General features: G+C 43.2%; 1 long non-coding RNA gene across 1 annotated transcript in view; it reads left to right on the top strand.

Moving 5' to 3' along the window:
* Nucleotides 1-10,325: 10,325 nt before the first annotated feature.
* LOC118360015 (uncharacterized) overlaps nt 10,326-21,421 on the top strand; it is a 33,461-nt gene continuing 22,365 nt past the window's right edge. Inside the window, exons 1-2 of the long non-coding RNA XR_008083108.1 lie at nt 10,326-11,983; nt 20,049-20,158. This is a non-coding gene — a long non-coding RNA (uncharacterized LOC118360015). The remainder of the gene's footprint in view (nt 11,984-20,048; nt 20,159-21,421) is intronic.

Here is a 21,421-nt window from a genome sequence, read left to right on the forward strand (position 1 = left end):
CTTACAAGCTTAACCAATAATGGAGTTAAGAAAAATAAGTGTTCAGTAAGAAATAAATAAGTAAAAAATACAAAATAAAAGTAACAAATCATTTAAAGAGCAGCAGTAAAATAACAGTGAGGCTATATACAGGGGGTACCGGTACAGAGTCAATGTGCGGGGGCACCAGTTGAGGTAATTGAGGTAATATGTACATGTATCTAGAGTTATTAAAGTGGCTATGCATAGATAATAACAGAGAGTAGCAGTAGTGTAAAAGAGGGGGTGGGGGGAATTTTATTAGCAGTAGTGTAAAAGAGGGGGTGGGGGGATTTTATTAGCAGTTCAGGAGTCTTATGGCTTTGGGGTAGAAGCTGTTAAGAAGCCTTTTGGACCTAGACTTGGTGCTCCGATACCGCTTGCCGTGCGGTAGCAGAGGGAACAGTGTATGACAAGGATGGCTGGAGTCTTTGAAAATGTTTAGGGCCTTCCTCTTACACCGCCTGGTATAGAGGTCCTGGATGGCAGGAAGCTTGGCCCCAGTGATGTACGGGTCGTATGCACTACCATCTGTAGTGCCTTGCAGTCGGAGGCTAACCAGGCAGTGATGCAACCAGTGCTCTCGATGGTGCAGTTGTAGAACTTTTCATGCTTCACCATAGGGATGGTATTGGTGATGAGCAGGGCCTGGTTTCCTCCAGACGTGACGCTTGTCATTCATGCCAAAGAGTTTAGTCTTGGTTTCATCTGAAAGTCCTTTAGGTGCCTTTTGGCAAACTCCAAGCGGGCTGCCATGTGCCTTTTACTGAGGAGTGGCTTTCATCTGGCCACTCTACCATAAAGGCCTGATTGGTGGAGTGCTGCAGTGATAGTTGTCCTTGTGGCAGGTTCTGCCATCTCCACAGAGGAACTCTGCTATGTCGGTCTAAACATTGGATTCTTGGTCACCTCCCTGACCAAGGCCCTTCTCCACTGATTGCTCAGTTTGGCCCGGCAGCTAGCCCTAGGAAGAGTCCTCGTGATTCCAAACCTCTTCCATTTAAGATTGATGGAGGTCGCTGTGTTCTTGGGGACCTTCAATGCTGAAGACATTTTTTGGTACCCTTACCCAGATCTGTGCCTCGACACAATCCTGTCTCAGAGCTCTACGGACAATTCCTTCGACCTCATGGCTTGGTTTTTGCTCTGACATGCACTGTCAACTGTGGGACCTTATATGTTTGCCTTTCCAAATCATGTCCAATCAATTGAATTTACCACAGGTGGACTCCAATCAAGTTGTTGAAACAGCTCAAGGACGATCAATGGAAACAGGATGCACCTGAGCTCAATTTCGAGGGTCATAGCAAAGGGTCAGAATAGTATTTGGTTTTTATAATTTTTATTAATTCCAAACTGTTTTGCTTTGTCGTTATTAGATATTGTGTGTAGATTGAGGAAATGTGTTAATTTAATCAGTTTTCGAATAAGGCTGTAACGTGACTATGAGGAAAAAGGGAAGGGGTCCAGATACTTTCCGAATCCACTGTAGGCCCCAGTGTATATTATATACTACATATATATTATATATACAGTAAATATTTCCTTCATTCTTTTTGTCCTGCTGGCACCTACTACCATATCAGTTTCAAAGGCACTTAAATATTTTGTCTTGCCCATTCAACCTCTGAATGGCACACATACACAATCCATGTCTCAAGGCTTAAACATCCTTCTTTAACCCATCTCCCCCCCTTCATCTACACACTGTCAATGTTTTGTATACTCAGAGTATATGACATTAGAATTATGCCTTAATCAATTGACTTGACGGATCAGCTTCTCTCATGAGCTTTTATCAACAGGTTAGTGGTTATAAATATATGAGATTTTTATGATTCTGGGGTTTAATTAGCTCATGTCAACCCATGGAAATGTGACAAGCATGAGTTTTACCGTTTGTGAAGAGAATAAAGATGTTTACTCTATTAAGACACAAGGAGCGGGCACATGATTTGTAGGTCTAAGTATTAATAGTAATTACAAATGGTGAAAAACATCTACTACATTCCAATTAAAGTGAGATGAGAAAATTATGGTTAATATAGCTATAATGTGATCCATTTTAGTCTGATTAATATTGTAAGGCAAAATATTGTGCTTGCGCAACATTAAGATGTTGACACATGGTTCATTTTCAAAAATGCTTTACCTATAGCATTAATTATTCAAATTGACACACACATGGCTGATAGTACATTTGTTGAAAGTAACCAGCATTATAAACCAGAAACATGGAGATAAAACAGATATTGTGCACTTCTTGCCTGCTGTTACTTTCATCCCAAGGCTGTGTTACTCCTGCCCTGCTGCAGGTACAGAAGTAACATTAAGGTAATTCTGTTCTCATCTATTTAATTTAAATGAATTTACGCTAGAAATAAAATTACAGTTGCTAATGGTAGATGACACATATACGTTGTTTGTCATAAAATATGGTGTCTCTAGCTCTATCGATCTCTGAGTAATTAGGAAAATAATAAACTGTTACTTTTGTCCATGTCCCTCTTGTTCGTTTCATGTCTCAGGCCCTTCGCCTGTGCAGCGAGTGGGCGGAGTTGCCTGTTTAATCTCTTGCTCCTACCTGGCACGCAGGCGTCCCATCTAGAGCTTTGGAAATGCAAATGCGCTACGCTAAATGCTAATAGTATTAGTTAAAACTCAAACGTTCATTAAAATACACATGCAGGGTATTGAATTAAAGCTCCACTCGTTGTGAATCCAGGCAACAAGTCAGATTTTTAAAATGTTTTTCGGCGAAAGCATGAGAAGCTATTATCTGATAGCATGTAACACCCCAAAAGACCCGCAGGGGACGTACACAAAATAATTAGCATATTCGGCGCTACACAAACCGCACAATAAAATATAAAACATTCATTACCTTTGACCATCTTCTTTGTTGGCACTCCTAGATGTCCCATAATCACGATTGGGTCTTTTTTTCGATTAAATCGGTCCATATATAGCCTAGATATCGATCTATGAAGACTGTGATAGACGGAAAAAAATAGCGTTTCATAACGTAACGTCATTTTTTTAAATTCAAAAAGTCGACGATGAACTTTCACAAAACACTTCGAAATACTTTTGTAATGCAACTTTAGGTATTAGTACACGTTAATAAGCGATAAAATTCATCAGGAGGCGATGTAAATTCTATAGGTTGTCCGTCTCGAAAAAATGTCTGGAGAGAGCTCGACCAAAACATCCGGTCAGAGACCGGAGGGTATCGGTTCCCTTGATTCGGTTTGACCAAGAATCAAAGCTGAATCAAATGACAAGACTCTAGACATCGCGTGGAAGCTGTAGGCACTGCAACCCCGGCCTCATTTAATTCGGTTCACTTTGAACAATTCCTGGAAGTAGCGCAAGGATATTTATTTCCATTTTCAGTGATCAGGTTTTCCTGCACTTTTCGATGAAACGCATGTTCTGTTATAGTCACAGCCGTGATTTAACCAGTTTTATAAACGTCTGAGTGTTTTCTATCCACACATACTAATCATATGCATATACTATATTCCTGGCCTGAGTAGCAGGGCGCTGAAATGTTGCGCGATTTAACAGAATGTTTGAAAAAGTAGAGGGTCGACTTAACAGGTTAAGAGATGGGTGAATGTGCTGCTAAAAAGGCAAACCTGGGAGGCAAATCCGTGGGATGCAGGCGAACATATCAAACAAACCCCTGTTGATGATTCCACTCGTTCGCAAAGAGGCATGCACCATTAAAACTCAGCCAGATCAAGAGCTCCGCTCTACAGCGCGATTGAAATTTAAGGCAATGATCCCTCTTTAGCGGAGGCTGCATTCACGGTAAACGCTGCATATGTCGCCTCAATCGGAAATTATCTTTACATTTATATTGTGAAATATCTTAACGCTTCAGCTTTACAGATTGAATAGAATCCTAATAATATACGTGTTCTGAGCTTTGATAAACGCTGGGAGCAATATCTAGATGTTGACCCATATTTTATTGAATTTATTGTGTAAAAAAAATCCAATTAGAGAAAATTACGGAGGTCCGGACCTTGGTGTCCTCATTAGTAGTTATATCCATCCGACGGAAGAGTAGGATATGATGGAGAGAGACACACCAGACAAGACAGAGACAGCAACATAATAATTGCATACGATCACGAGAGACGCCAGAAGAACAGAACAGGCCATAACAGAAGAGGATAGACAAAGGAGAGGAGCTAACAATAACCTAAGAGTAAAAGGCAAGACACAGAGAAAGTGACAGAGATGGAGAGAGATCCGAGGTGGATATCACTTCAAGCTGCTCTATAGATTCTATTTAGGTTTATTTAATTGCACAAAGTATAACAGTTGAAATAGAGACAGTGAAAAAGAAACTGGGTTAATAAAGAATTAACATGCGAGGTGAAAAAGCCTGTGAAATGACTATTAAAACAATGATTTATTTTTACACATTTTTACAACCAGGCCAGGATTAGAGAGGAGGAGACGTCATTGGTCTCCGTAGTGGCACCGTGGTCTACGGCACTGCATCTTAGTGCCAGAGGCGTCACTACAGACCTTGGCTCGATTCCAGGCTGTAGCACATTTTTACCACAAAGGCACCTTTATAATAAAGCATTCCATGCATTTTCACATTTGTAGACTTGTGTAAGAGCCTACTATTCGCCATGTGACGAGTAGATTGGATAGTCAGAATGTAGTATAATAATATAACTCAATCACTGTTTACAAAAAAAGACAGTTCAATGCATAGCTGAGCACGCAAAGAGTTCTTCAGATACGTTTCTTCTTTGCACAGCAAAATGTGGCTTTTTATAATACCCTACATTTCATGCACTTCTACACTTGACTGGCAGCATTAGCAGCATCTGTTTTAATATGATAGGCCTATGAGGAGGGGAGACACAAACAGTGACTCCATCAAAAAAGGAGGAAATTATTGTTTAAAACCAGACTTAAGTGGCACCGACCCAACAGTGATCAAAAGTAACTATGCACAGTGCGCACTCACCGGGGATATTGCCAATATGCTGGTGCCAATAAGATAGGCCACAAGGCCTGCTGTTGTTCACTCAATTAAGTTGAGAATTTTGATAACAGATCAGTATTTTCATTGTCTTCTCTTTACAGCAATAACCATTTGCATTCTAACTATGTTTCCCCCACGATTTTGTATTTTGAAATATTGCAATATGCCAGGCTGCGCCTCTACTTTTCATTGACAGGTTTAACTCAACAACCATGTATTCGGCATTTGCCACGGAGACTTCCCAAATTGCGCTGGCTGCCTGTCCTTCCTACTGTTAGCAATGCGATTTTTTTTTTTAAAAGGAAAAAAAGTGAATGATCCTCTGTGGCCAAATCATGCTTTAGTAGCTATTTTGAATGATTGTATTTATTTCCGTATAGACAGGATTAGTATAATTAGGCTATATAATTTCCCTAGCCTTACTGACGGCCAGCTATGAGAGACCACAACATAGACTAAGAGACTGCAACAGAAGGGTGAGCACACAGGAGACTATCACTTAAAACTGCTCTATGGATTCTAATTACTGCATGGTGTAGTGTGTGTGTGAGAGGGGGTGTTTGGATACTGTGGAATACTTTAATCAGTTTCACTCATTGGACAGGTCAGAGTCTATGTTTGAAGTTGTTGAGTGGTTTTTGGCAATACACTGTGTTCACAGTAGCGACTGTAATTGAGTACTGGCAGTGTCTGCTGTGGCAGGTGGGAAATTACAAGTTTCCTGAAAAATTATCTAATCTCTCAATGTTCTAATCTCTCAATGTTCTAATCTCTCAATGTTCTAATCTCTCAATGTTCTAATCTCTCAATGTTCATCTCAAAGTGCACCAAATCCATGAATTTATCTGTTGAGAGGATGCCCCTGGACCCCCCCATCTGGCTTTGGACTAAGCCCCCAATCTTTCCAAATCCTAGAAACCGCCCTGATTGTTTACAAGTTGGAACGATGGAATGTGCGACGTAAAACTACACCTTCATTAGGAAGATAGAAATCCTAATGAATGATTTTTATATTTGACTGTCATTTTTATATTGCGTACACTTTCTTGTTCGGAACTTCTAACCCGATTTGGGGCGGTTGTGGCTTCGTGACCGTGATCACAAGAGCAGCTGCTCACCAAGTTGACGGCTCCAACACAGTTCTACCTTCGACACCGCCAAAACATTCTCTATGTGGGTGTCTGCTGTTGTTGCTTAATGATTGATCTGATTGGATCTCGGCCCAAATGTTTGATACTAAGCCAAATCAGGATGTTGTTTTTTTCTGTTGCACCTTTAAAACGAATGTGTCACATGTGTAGGTTGCTCTATGAAAAGTGAAGCTTTCCGTTAAAGATTCTCAAGGGGAATTTCGGAAACACACCAGCAACGATTTATCTGCATTCGGGAACACATGCTATCATCTCCGTACATTTAGAACACTTAGCTTGTATGCTGAGGGCACAGATATTATACTATAATTTCTGGGCATTGCTCATCTGTGATCTTTGTCCCCCTTGTCCAGCTGAGCAATGAGATGCAGCTGACCATTATGATGAAGGTGAAGAGTGGGGACCTGACCATCGAGGATGCCCTGAACCAGGCCAGGAGAGACAACCAAGAGCAGCTAAAGCAATACCTGGCCACGGAGATATTGTAGGCTGGTACCAGATCTGTTTGTGCTATCTTGCCCAAGGACCTGTAGTAGGACCTGCAGAAGCAGCGAAAGGAGGAATGGACATGGGAAGACGTTTTGGATGGCAAGGGTTGTTACACTTGGGAGGAGATACTGGCTGGAAAAGATCGCCTCCCATGGGAACAGGTGGAGGCACTTAGGAGAGCAGAGGCAGCCGGAGAGCGGAGCCGACGCTACGAAAATTTATTGGGGGGGCTCAGGGAGAGTGTGGCAGAGTCAGGGTTCAGACCTGAGCCAACTCCCCCTGTTTATCGTGAGGAGCAGCGATCACAGGACTTCTGGACATGGGAGGAGATATTGGACGGAAAAGGACCCTGGGCACAGCCTGGTGAATATCGACGCCCCAAAGAAGAACTGGAGGCGGGGAAAGCGGAGAGGCGCTGGTATGAAGAGGCAGCACGGCGACGCGGATGGAAGCCTGAGAGTCAGCCCCAAAAATGTATTGGGGGGTGGCTCACAGGGAGTATGGCTACGCCAGGTAGGAGACCTGCATGGAGCAGCCAGAGCTGCCAGTCTGCATGGAGCAGCCAGAGATGCCAGACTGCATGGAGCTGCCAGTCTGCATAGAGCAGCCAGAGCTGCCAGTCTGCATGGAGCAGCCAGAGCAGCTAGATCTGCCTGTCAGCCAGGATCTGCCAGTCAGCCATGATCTTCCAGATCTGCCAGTCAGCCATGATCTTCCAGATCTGCCAGTCAGCCAGTCAGCCAGACTCTTCCAGATCCGCCAGTCAGCCAGACTCTTCCAGATCCGCCAGTCAGCCAGACTCTTCCAGATCCGCCAGTCAGCCAGACTCTTCCAGATCCGCCAGTCAGCCAGACTCTTCCAGATCTGCCAGACTCTTCCAGATCCGCCAGTCAGCCAGACTCTTCCAGATCCGCCAGTCAATCAGACTCTTCCAGATCCGCCAGCCAGCCAGGATCTGCCTGAGCTTCCCCTCAGTCCCGAGCTTCCCCTCAGTCCCGAGCTTCCCCTCAGTCCCGAGCTTCCCCTCAGTCCCGAGCTTCCCCTCAGTCCCGAGCTTCCCCTCAGTCCCGAGCTGCCCCTCAGTCCCGAGCTGCCCCTCAGTCCAGTGGGGTTCTGGGTGAGGACTACTAGGCCATGGTCGGCGGCAAGGGTGGACTATCCTAGGACGCAAGGGGGAGGAACTAAGACATTGATGGAGTGGGGTCCACGTCCCGAGCCGGAGCCGCCACCATGGACAGACGCCCACCCGGACCCTCCCTATTGTTTTGATGTGCGTCCGGGAGTCTGCACCTTAGGGGGGGGGGGGTTTCTGTCAGGCCCTGGTCGAAGTATGTATGTTTTTCTTCATTTATTTGGTCAGGCCAGGGGGTGACATGGGTTATTGTGGTGCGTTTTTGTCATGGGGTTTTTGAGGGGTGTCTTGCATAGTCTATGGCTGCCTGAGGCGGTTCTCAATCAGTCAGGTGATTATCGTTGTCTCTGATTGGGAACCATATTTAGGCAGCCATATTCTTTGAGTTGTGGTGGGTGATTGTTCCTGTCTATGTGTTTGTAGTCACCAGATAGGCTGTATAGGTTTTCACGTTCCGTTTGTTGTTTTTGTATTGTTCGTGTTTTTCTTTATTAAAGATGTATCGAACTAACCACGCTGCATTTTGGTCCGACGGAAGAAAGCCGTAACACTATCTTGCCAAGGACCTGTAGTATAATACCTCCACAACCTGTTCCCAGATGTGTTTGTGCTATCTTGCCCAAGGACCTGTAGTATAATACCTCCACAACCTGGTCCCAGATCTGTTTGTGCTATCTTGCCCAAGGACCTGTAGTATAATACCTCCACAACCTGGTCCCAGATGTGTTTGTGTCGTCTTGCCAACTCGTATGGTCATGTTAGTCATTGGCCTTAAAGTGAGCTTTCACCAACCATTAATTCAGCAGGAGAAATTCTGCCCCCATTCATTTTCAATGAGGGCACGCAGAGAAATGTGCAGGGGAATGTGGGAAGGTGTGCGGCAAGAATCCTGCTAGCGGAGCGGGAGAAAAAGTTGAGCTCTGCTCTATGCAAATTTAACGCGAATTGGAGCGAAGCGCTGCCTCTGGTCAAAACTCTACGCTAGGAGTTGACATGACAGCACAAAGAGATCTGGGACCAGGTTAGAGGTAAAAGTATTACACTACCGGGCCTCGAAATCAGCACAGGAAACCATGGCAACAACAACAGCCTGGGTTTACCCTTGGACGGTCTTTGCACATACATAATGAACTTCATCGACACACGACACGGTACATGTCGCCCATGTTATTCTGTCATTCACTATCAACTTCGAGGGTACGCTGCTCTTCTGATCTGTTCCTGCATCATTCCCATTGGTTTATTGGTCTCCATTGCAGGAACAGCTGGCTTCCCAGTACAACTTCAGTGTTTACAAGCACAACCGCTACAGATGGCAGAAGCGCATTCTTCAGGTGAGTCAGATATAGGGCATCTTGTGACATTGAGTTGAGTGTTATAATAACTGGTGTTACGTCTAAAAACAGTCAATCTTGAGTTGTGATAACAGCTCCCACACGATGAAAGCCTGTAGTGTGCTGGTAAAGATACCCTGTCATGCATCTGAGTAAAAGCTGTGAAAATCTGAGTGATGTGAATCTCTATACTGTATGTTTAGATTGACTTCAACACCAAAATGGTGTGCAGCATAGAGAAGGGCACCGTAAAGCGGCAGCTGCCCTTCAATGTGTTAAGAGCTGCGATGACAGAGTTGGGGCCAAGCTCTCCGTCTCTTTCAGAGGAAGACATGACTATGAGCTGGAGGCCACGTCACTGGAGGACAAACACAAGGTGAGAGAGTCGTCCCTGGCCCCTAAACTCTAACCTGTTATGGAGGTGGACAGCAGCTTGGTTTGTGTAGAGCCATAGCAGATGTGAAAGAGTTCAATCGCTGTCTCTGGTGCTACTTCCCTCGATCAGTTATTAATAGGGTGCCACTCAGCTTCTTGACATAAAGACTGAAGACGTTTGAAGGAATTGTTATTTTCAATTAAGACGATTTTTGATTGACACATGTTGTGTAGATGATGCAGCTTGTAAACAAGATCGTCTATAGAAACGTCTACATCCATCCAGTAGAGGGCAGTGAAGGAAGTGTGAATGGCCTCCAGCACCAATGACCCTCACTGAGGGCCTGTTGTTCCTGCAAAGAAGAGGCTTGGCATTGTTTAAATGGGTGAAGTATGTGTGTGATCTGTACTATACTATTACTAGTACTGCTACTACACCACTGCTGCTGCTACTACTAGTACTGTACTATGACTACTGCACAATGCTTTTACAAAGTTTGGAATAGTCCTACATTGACTATCTACATCATGATGTTATTTACACTTGTGTTCTTAGGTACGAGGCTCGCCTTCACCCTGGCCAGCTGAACCTGCTCCCTATCAGCCGACGGGCGGTAGATGGGGAGCAGTCCTTGCCATTTGTCATTCATTTCTCAGACGGGGACAACAGCTTAAAAAGCTTGGCCCCAACTCTGTCATCGCAGCTCATTGAAGGGCAGCTGCCGCTTACGGTGCCTTTCTCTTAGAGAAGCAGCACAGGTGTGACACCTTCACTCTGCTGACACACAAGAATGAGTACCAGTGAGTGACCATGAAAAACAGGCAGGGGTTTGGGACAGTTTTATTTTTTTAGGAAAAGACAGTTTTTCAGGAAATTGTTTCTCTTTTTGCAGTCATTTTGTAAATGAGGCCTTTCCCAATGTCAATCCATCTACATATTTAAATGAAATTCAGCAGTGATGTAACTTTGTAACAAACTCTATTCTGACAAAAGATTCTTTCTGAAGAGTTGAGCATTTCTGCTGCTGTCTGACTTTTCTTATGACTGCATGCCTTGTATACCCTCTGTAAAACACTCCTATTTGACAACATACAATGTCATACATCTAGATGGGAAATGTTTGCTCAGTGATAGTCATTGCTTGCTCACACAGCCAAAAGAGGATGTTAAGACAAGTCATACTGAATGTATTTCAGGTTTCCGGGTACCTGTGAGAGACCATTCTAAGAGCACAGAAGCCATCCAGAGAGAGAGGGATGCCTGGGTCTCAGTCTGAGCACATCTATGAGGATCCTAGGGTTATAGATCTAAGAATCTATGATAATACCAAATACATTATAGAGGAGAGCAAATCCACAGTCAGAGAAGGCTTCAGCGTATCAGATCCAGTGTTGGGTGCAGCAGATCAGCTATCAGGGGGAGGGAAGGTGCCAACAATTCATACGACCTCCAGCAAAACCTGTCCCGAAATCTCGCAGCCCTGTAAAAGTAATCTGTGAATGTCCCTGGTTCTGTAGTTGTGCCTGTCCCTGGTCCTGCCCCTGTTTCTGTTCCCACCACCCTTGTGATCCCAGCACCCTCCTCCATCCCTATGCCTCCTCCATTTACCTTAAATGAACCCAGTACAAAACCCTTAACAGAGCGATCCAGGGATTTTCATTGGGAGGAAGTTTGTTCAGATAAGTTACTACTACGGAAGTGTTTTTTTAATCCCTATTTATTACACTACATTTGTAAGCATGTAATATAGTCATGCAAATTGACAATGTTATATGATATTGCATTATGTTATATTTAAGAAATAATGCACGAGTGGTGTGGTATATGGTCAATATACTACGGCTAAGGGCTGTTCTTAGGCAGGACGCACCCCTTAGCCGTGGTATATTGGCCATATACCACAAACCCCCAAGGTGCCTTAATGCTATTATAAACTGGTTATCAACGTAATTAGAGCAGTAAAAATACATGTTTTGTCATACCAGTGGTATACGGTCTGATATACCACCGCTGTCAGCCAATCAGCATTCAGGGCTCCAACCACCCAGTTTATAATATGGTGTATTACCTCATATTACACTACACTAGAGTCTGATTCGTTAGAAGTTTTTGTCATGATTATCAGATAGTTTGCAATGATAAATAAGGAAGTACCTATTTTCCAAGTCCTAATTTCCTTAAACACTATAGGAAATTATTCGCTGCAGTGTCTGTCAGTGTCTTGTGCTTTCCAAGTGCATTGCATTTCATAGAGAATACAGCTTGTCTCCGTGCCGATTATGATTGGTCTCTCTCAGCAGATGGAGAAATCATTCTGGACACGGGGAAATGCTGGGAAGATTGAAATGGACACGTCACGCTTGTACGAGCAATTTGCAGTTCAAGATTTTGGAACATTCGGTGGGATCACCGAGCACAGCAATAACTTCCACATCATGCTCAACACGAAGGTGGCACACAACTTTAGTAAGTAGCTCCTCAATTACTTGAGGTGAGGCGATGGACCAACTATATGCTCTTCATTTGAAATTATTCTGGGGTTGCACACAAGTTATATATCAGACCCATCAACAGATTTCTTTGAAACTGCTTTGAGTTTTAGAAGTTTTAGAAGTAACACCTTTTGAAACCACCACTAGTACTTAACAGGAAAGTCAATGAGCTTTACATTGGCTGTAATGACTCACTCCATCTATCACATGTATTTACTTGTGAAAAGCTGCTAAACATTTCATACAGTAGCTACATAACAAGACGCAAGATATAAACAGCAAAGCTTTATTAGGTAAGTATCGGAATAGAAATAGGCTTCGACCCAGACGCGCAATATGCATAATGACAGTCATTTATTTAATCTTTCAGCTTTCTCTAAAATATTCATTTATTCTGGGGGAATACCTGAATGGGTTAATGCCATGTGCCCTTCATCACTGTCAACCCTCCTTATAGGCTAATGTTGCTAGCTACAGTGTAGATACAGAGATGGGTTTTCCTTCAGTGTTTGTCTACAGGGGGCAGTCTCAGTCTATCAGAGCTTCGGTAAAGCTACAATCTTTTTTTTTCTTAATTTAATGGCTTTGACTGTTCAGCGGGGCATCTATGACTTGGCGACCTGAGACCAATGGAGAAAGTGTGTGTGTGTGTGTGTGTGAGATCAAGGTAGAACGATTTCAGAGTTCTCTTCTCACAGGGCTTCAAAGTGACACAAAAAGGGTGACGTTATCCACAAGTGGTGCAGCATAAAGGTTTTTTAAAACTACATCACTACAAGTGTGCAGGCTGGCAACACAATTAGAGTACGCATGGCCATGAAATATGGAGCCCCCGTGCGACAGTCGCTAAGAGTGTCTGTCATAGGAATAGACAGGATAGGATAAACTCCAAGTGTGCTTCTCTCCTCTGTGCCCTAGAAAGTTGTGCTCTGACAGCGCCCTGTGCTTGGTAACTATAACGCCTGCGGGCAACTCCAGGCGATGCGGTTCTCTGCGCTCATGAGGAATAAGGGGGTTGAGGAACACACACACAGATTATGATTGTTTTAGATGAGCTCTGCATGTTTATCAGTAGGATCTTTGCTGACTAGCTGTTGTCTATTATTTTCTTGTTGCATAGGGACAGTATGCATGACAGGATTTGCTCTGTTTATCCAAGGAGCTGTAGCTAATACTGTCTCTGGATACGTTCAGTACATCTTCCATTAGTGCCTTGTAAGTTACAATCAATAATTTAAAACAAAAATTCATGGTTCTTACGGTAAAACAGTTATGTACTGTATTTGCAATCATAACACTCTTCTCCATAATGACAAAGTACTATGCATATCAAATAGAATTGTATTAGTCACATGTGCTAAATACAACAGGTGTAGACCTCACAGTGAAATTCTTACTTACGAGCCCCTAACCAACAATGCAGTTTGAAAAAAATACGGATAAAAGTAACAAGTAATTAAAGAGCAGCAGTAAAATAACAATAGCTAGACTATATACAGGGGGGTACCAATATAGTCAATTGGTTGAGGTAGTACGTACATGTAGGTAGAGTAGACTTATTAAAGTGAGGGGGGGTCAATGCAAATAGTCTGGGTAGCCATTTGGTTAGCTGTTCAGGAGTCTAATGGCTTGGGGTAGAAGCTCTTATAAAGACATTTGGACCCAGACTTGACGCTCTGGTACCGCTTGCCGTGCGATAGCAGAGAGAACAGTCTATGACTAGGGTGGCTGGAGTCCTTGACCATTTTTAGGGCCTTCCTCTGTCATCGCCTGGTATAGAGGTCCTGGATGGCAGGTAGCTTGGCCCCAGTGATGTACTGGGCCGTTCGCACTACCCTCTGTAGTGCCTTGCGGTAGGAGGCCGAGCAGTTGCCATACCAGGCAGTGATGGTGCAGCTGTAGAACGTTTTGAGGATCTGAGGACCCATGCCAAATATTTTCAGTGGCATCCTATATACAAAAGTATGTGGACACCCTTCAAAATAGTGGATTCTGCTTTTTCAGACACACCTATTGCTGACAGGTGTATAAAATCAAGCACATAACTTGAATGGCCATACTGAAGAGCTCGTTGACTTTTGATGTGGCTCTGTCATAGGATGCCACCTCTCCAACAAGTCAGTTCGGGAAATTCCTGCCCTGCTATTTGCCATATCTTTCAAACTGTGCTCTTTCAAAAAAAATCTTAACCTACATACGTTTTACCATCACAGTATGTTTTACATGAGTTATCTTGTTGTTATTAGTACCAACCTTCAGCTCCCTTCAACCCCTCCCATCTATCTCTTAACACCATCCGTATTGGATTTCAATTTGCCATTTTTTTCAACAGTGCTGGGATATTTCACAAAGGTTCTGAACCCTTCATTCCCATTGTTTCTACAGATTGTAAATTTAAAATACATTTTGTTTGCTAAAAGTATTATGTTACTGATCGATTAACTAACTTTTCAGATCCCCCAGTAGTGCTATCTGCAGCGTTAGCGCCAGGTAAATATTGCAACTATGGCTAATTTACAGTTATGTCAAACAGTGAAGCCACTGCATTTGCATTTGTTTAAGCTGTTTTCTAGTGGCATTTATTTGGATACATTCATAAGAATGAGCTAATGATGCATGATTTCACCTGGAATATAAAATATGAGCTCTTGTCAAGACACTGTTGTTCAGAGTAGCTGTCGCTGGGCAATATGGACTTTCAGCTCCCTCCAAAGATAATCTATTGGGTTCAGGTCTGGAGACTGGCTAGGCCACTCCAGGACCTTGAGATGCCGTTGTCATGCTGGTAGACCCAGCCATGACCCATCTTCAATGCTCTCAATGAGGGAAGGAGGTTGTTGGCCAAGATCTCGCGATACCTGGCCCCATCCATCCTCCCCTCAATACGGTGCAGTCGTCCTGTCCCCTTTGCAGAAAAGCATCCCCAAAGAATGATGTTTCCACCTCCATGCTTCACGGGTGGGATGGTGTTCTTGGCGTTGTACTCATCCTTCCTCCAAACACAGAGAGTGGAGTTTAGACCAAAAAACTATATTTCTGTCTCATCAGACCACATGACCTTATCCCATTCCTCCTCTGGATCATCCAGATTGTCATTGGCAAACTTCAGACGGGCCTGGACATGCGCTGGCTTGAGCAGGGTGACCTTGCGTGCTCTGCAGGATTTTAAACCATGACGGCGTAGTGTATTACTAATGGTTTTCATTGAGGCTGTGGTCCCAGCTCTCTTCAGGTCATTGACCAGGTCCTGCCGTGTAGTTCTGGGCAGATCCCTCACCTTCCTCATGATCATTGATGCCCCACGAGGTGAGATCTTGCATGGAGCCCCAGACCGAGGGTGATTGACCATCATCTTGAACTTCTTCCATTTTCTAATAATTGGGCCAACAGTTGTTGCCTTCTCACCAAGCGGCTTGCCTATTGTTCTGTAGCCCATCCCAGCCTTGTGCCGGTCTACAATTTGACCCTGATGACCTTACACAGCTCTCTGGTCTTGGCCATTGTGGAGAGGTTGGAGTCTGTTTGATTGAGTGTGTGGACAGGTGTCTGTTATACAGGTAACAAGTTCAAACAGGTGCAGTTAATACAGGTAATGAGTGGAGAACAGGAGGGCTTCTTAAAGAAAAACTAACAGGTCTGTGAGAGCTGGAATTCTTACTGGTTGGTAGGTGATCAAATACTTATGTCATGCAAATGAATTACTTAAATCATGCAATGTGATTTTCTGGATTTTTGTTTTAGATTCCGTCTCTCAAAGTTGAAGTGTACCTATGATAACAATTACAGACCTCTACATGCTTTGTAAGTGGGAAAACCTGCAAAATCGGCAGTGTATCAAATACTTGTTCTCCCCACTGTATGTCCATAAAAATTATGCTGATTCATGATTTAGACTGGCTGAGAATAGCTGACTACATGTCTGTCTCGTTCCGACTCCAGACCACTACACGTTAATTACTATGGGACAGCTGGAGAATATAAATATTGAAACAATGTTGCAAATGTCAGAGAGACTGACTGCAAGTTTTATACAAGTCTCTGCTATTGAAAACCAATTTCTAGTCTAAAAGAAATGTCTAGATGCTTTTTACAGTGGAGATCGAGGTTATAAATTGTCTGGCTGGGCTGATGAGACAGTGGATTGCGCAGTGAGATGGAACAGAGTAAATAGGCATTTCAACATCATAGCTTTAGCCAGTGGTAACTTGTGGAATAGACACTGGCTGGAATGCGATTTTAACCAATCAGCATCCAGGATTAGACCCACCCGTTGTGTAAATAGCCAATAACCACTGCTCAGGGCATGACCTGCTCTGTTTCCAGCTATTACAGATGAAACGCACTGTGTTGGACTAAATTTATTAGAAAAATATGTCCCTATCAAAGCAACTTTGAGTGAAGCACATTTTATACAGCTAGTTAGCTTCCTTAAGTAGCAAGCAGATTATGTTTTTGGATTTAGCTTTAGCCAGTTGGGTATGCTAGATCCTTTTATCTGTTTTATAGTTTATAAGGCTGCGAAGATCAGTTCTCGAAAACAAGCAAAAGAGACTAGCTATCCTCATAGGATTATTCCATTAGATGTTTTACACAGAGAGAGCAACATCACCAAAGTCTCATATTCATACACATCTCTCAGTTTTAAGAAGAAAAATGAGATTGTGTAGTGCCATCCCAGAGCTTGCCCTTCTTGTACTTTAAAATATGTGCTTAATTAATACGGTGATTGATTCGACACGAGAGCTCCCTAGTATACTCTTATGTAACTGCGTCTAATCAAGGTTGTGTTGAGAGCATTAATCTAGTTTGTCTAATTGATGACTGAGGATGTTTCCCAAATGGTACCCTGTTCCCTACAGCCCTATGGGCCCTGGCTAAAAGTAGTGTACTATGAAGTGATTAGGATGCCATTCGGGACGCACACCGAGGAATGACTGGATTTGTAATTCACAAAACACCTGTGGCTCACGTCGCCCCCAGTGGGACACACTTTACATTTCCATATCCTAATTTGTCAGAATTAAAAAACCCTGTTTGGCGAAGAGCCAATAAACAAGCTAAATTCTCTGTTTCTAAAACTTTCTGCTAAGCCTCAATCACTCCTACATCCTCATTGCGCATAATGGTACTCAGCATCACTTGGATATGTACGCTACCATTTCTGTCAAGCCGTCTACACATACAATTTGATGCATACGTTCGATAAATCCAACATATACACCACACAGAAAGCACTTCACCTGCCTCTGCAATGCAGTGCTGGGAGGCAAATGCAGCGTTCCAATGGAAATGAATGTACGTCTGGTGTACCAAAACACAATGACGCTGTAGGTGTGATCAAGGCATAATGCGAGGCAGGAACATAAACTCAGCAAAAAAAGAAACGTCCCTTTTTCAGGACCCCGTCTTTCAAAGATAATTAGTAAAAATCCAAATAACTTCACAGATCTTCATTGTGAAGGGTTTAAACACTGTATCCCATGCTTGTTCAATGAACCATACACAATTAATGAACATGCACCTGTGGAACGGTCGTTAAGACACTAACAGCATACAGACAGTAGGCAATTAAGGTCACAGTTATGAAAACTTAGGACACAAAAGAGGCCGTTTGACTCTGAAAAACACCAAAAGAAAGATGCCCAGGGTCCCTGCTCATCTGCATGAACGTGCCTTAGGCCTGCTGCAAGGAAGCATGAGGACTGCAGATGTGGCCAGGGCAATAAATTGCAATGTCCATACTGTTAGACACTTAAGACAGCGCTACAGGGAGACAGGACGGACAGCTGATTATCCTCGTAGTGGCAGACCACGTGTAACAACACCTGCACAGGATCAGTATATCCAAACATCACACCTGTGGGACAGGTACAGGATGGCAACAACAACTGACCGAGTTACACCAGGAACGCACAATCCCTCCATCAGTGCTCAGACTGTCCGCAGTAGTCTGAGAGAGGCTGGACTGAGGGCTTGTAGGCCTGTTGTAAGGCAGGTGCTCACCAGACATCACCGGCAACATCTCCTATGGGCACAAACCCATGGTCGGGGGCGGTGTCTCACAGCATCATCGGACTGAGCTTGTTGTCATTGCAGGAAATCTCAACGCTGTGCGTTACAGGGATGACATCCTCCTCCCTCATGTGGTACCCTTCCTGCCGGCTCATCCTGACATGACCCTCCAGCATGACAATGCCACAAGCCAAACTGCTCGTTCTGTGTGTGATTTCCTGCAAGACAGGAAAGTCAGTGTTCTGCCATGGCCAGCGACGAGCCCGGATCTCAATCCCATTGAGTACATCTGGGACCTGTTGGATCGGAGGGTGAGGGCTAGGCCCATTCCCTCCCAGAAATGTCCGGGAACCTCCATGAGGAGGAGATGCACTGCAGTACTTAATGCAGCTGGTGGCCACACCAGATCGTGACTGTTACTTTTGATTTTGACCTCCCCCTTTGTTCAGGGACACATTATTCAATTTATGTAAGCCACATGTCTGTGGAACTTGCTCAGTTTGTCTGTTGAATCTTATGTTCATACAAATATTTACACATGTTGAGTTTGCTGAAAATAAACTCAGTTGACAGTGAGAGGACCTTTCTTTTTTTGCTTAGTTTAGCAACATCAGGTCATGACTTTAAAGCGTAATCTTTTATAGAACATCACCACTCTTAAACACAATGCTGTAAGTGTAGTAATCATAAAATACAGTTGAATGCTCTATTCATATAATTCAAATGTCTTTATTTGTTTGGCATGTTCAATGGAATAACGATTTTAAAACTCTTGACGCGTTTCGGATGCGTGGCCTTCGTCAAGGCCGAAACGCGCCAGAGAATCTTTCTTCCATTGAACATACCAAACAAATAAAGACATTTTAATTAATTATATGAAGAGTGCCTTGGTCCTTTTATTTATTTATTTATTTTTGACAAATTTCCCCCTTTTACCAAAGAGCACATTCTGTCTACAAAGACCTACTATTGTGTACCTTAGCAGGGCTTCCCTCCCATCTTTCTCTTCAACGCTGTATTTTGTCGTTTCAAATGTGATGTAAAAGCCTAGACCCAAAACCCTCCGGGGAGGAATCATGTGTTATTTTGTGAAGGATTCATAAGTCCATGAGCTGTAAGTGCTGTACCTTTTTTTTAAATTTTTAAATGTAACAGTCGATTATCCTTTGTCATTACTGGATGTGACACATTTTTGTCATGTTTAATTGTGACACAGACACTGACGTTTGAATGGAAAATAACTTGACATGTCAGTCCTGTCACGTTTACAGCCAAAACAAATCGCTACATCAAGGGTCGTGACTGACTAACCACTATACTTGTACTTTTGAACATTTACTCAACATGTTCCATTTTCGTCTTCAACGTTTCATTCAAAGGTGACATATTTAGGTGGGAAGAAAGGAAGGTAATGGAATATGTTTGTTGCGTGTTATTTAGAACGGCCTTGTGATGTACAGTATGAAATGCATATTATTTATCCTTCCAGTTGAGACCTCTTGCTTTGGAACAGAATTATCCCCTCGTAAAGAAGCGGAGTGCCGTGAGGACCCCCGCACAACCCTGTCAGATTGGTGCTTTTTAATTCCTCCGCTGACGGTCGACCTATCAAATTTAAGATGAGGAGAATAGCATTGAAGCGTGCTGCCACATTACTTCTCAAACCCTCACCTTGAACTGGGTGTCACTCAATCAGTGCACGAATCCATCCCTGACTGCAGCATGTCACAACAATTTCATCCCATATGCTGTTTTTAGCATGTTAGTGTACTACTAATGAATTGTTTTCCTCCCAGGTAAAACAAAAATGTTCATTAGTTCAGATTTGATAGAATGCAAATGAGTGCACAACCCAAAGGCACTTGAGAGCTGATAATTAATTCAAGCACCTTTTTTTTTTATTTTTTATTTTTAGTTATTTAATTCCAAGTTTCAGGTAAAGTCAGAAAATCCATAAATTTCTGACTGTCAAGAGAAAAGCTTTAATTTGTCATTGTTGATTTTGTTGATTTTTATTGCTCCCCCAGATATCTTCCTCAAGTTTCCCTGTGCAGCCAGGAGAACTGAAAGACAAACTGTTCTTCGTTAATGAGGTTGAGGGAGGCTTCTCTGATGAACAGATCACTTCCCCGAGGAGGTAAGGGATTGTCAGAAAAACACATCCATGTTGCAGATTTATCTCGAATTTGGATACAACCGAATTTGGATTCCCCCACCGAGGGGGAATGATTCAGACTTGATGCAGGGATTTAATCAAGTCCAATGCAGGGCAGTAGTAAAACATGTTGCATGGTAGCCTACATGCACAAGCCCAGTAAGGGGTGTAGTTGATAAAACATTAGGTTGTGTAACATCAAGTGTTACAAGTGCAGGGTACATAAAGGGAACATACATGTACATACAGCAAGTGAGACATGGCAAGTGAAGTTAGTGCCAGAACCTTTTACCAGAGCAGACTACTAATTAAATTTTCATTGGTGAGGTATTTAAGGAGATGGGCACTATTGAGTTTCTCTCAGCTGTTATACTGCTGGGAAAAATGCTTGTGTCGTGGGTCTCGGTCTGACGTCCCACCAGTTTACTCACTCAGTGCTTTCTTTTGTGAGCTGCTGATCTAATGTACCGCATAGAGGATTATATTTATTCTATGAAAACGTAATATCAATTGTAATGTGGCATCGCGTGGGCTTCAGGAATACAATCTCTGACAGAAACCACTCCCAACAGGGCCTGCAGTATTAATGATCTGCGGTTATAGTTGTATAGATCTACTTCAACGACACAACCCTAGGCTCATGAAAAAGTACATCTTTGGGTTTGGAGTGGAAACGCACTCAAATGACAAAAGCGAGGAGTAGAGAGTCCATTTTGGAAGATTCCCAGGCTTGGATCTGGGTTCATACTCGGTGCAAGTGAATGAATGGATGGCTGTGGCCTGGCTTCAAAGGTCCTGCTGCTTTATAGGAGCTGACAGAGGCCATCTGAGCTACTTGGCTTTTAATCACTCCCCTTTCTCCAGGCCACTGGAAATCAGCTTAGCATATGGCTCTCAGACAAAGCCAGAGAGAGGGGGCATCGCATAGCATGATCTTAAATGACACCCTGGCTTAGTTTGTATGAAGCAGTGTGTCTTGTGAAAAAGTGTTTGCTGTATTTCACTTAATTTGTGCATTGTAAGTAAAAAACTAATTTTATTCAATTGCCAAAGCCTCACTGCCTTTCTGATTATGTATCACTGCTATACTGACTGAGGCATTATATTTTGCCTAAATTATTATTTGATGTTGACGAGGAAGGAAATGCCACACTATAGATATCAGCTACTGTTCCGGACTGAAGCAAAGCAGACCTAGTCAACCCTGACATTGCTTATTGACTTATGACACAATCAAGTGGGACC

The sequence above is a fragment of the Oncorhynchus keta genome, chromosome 27 (genome assembly GCF_023373465.1).
Source record: "Oncorhynchus keta strain PuntledgeMale-10-30-2019 chromosome 27, Oket_V2, whole genome shotgun sequence".
NCBI classification, from domain to species: Eukaryota; Metazoa; Chordata; class Actinopteri; order Salmoniformes; family Salmonidae; genus Oncorhynchus; species Oncorhynchus keta.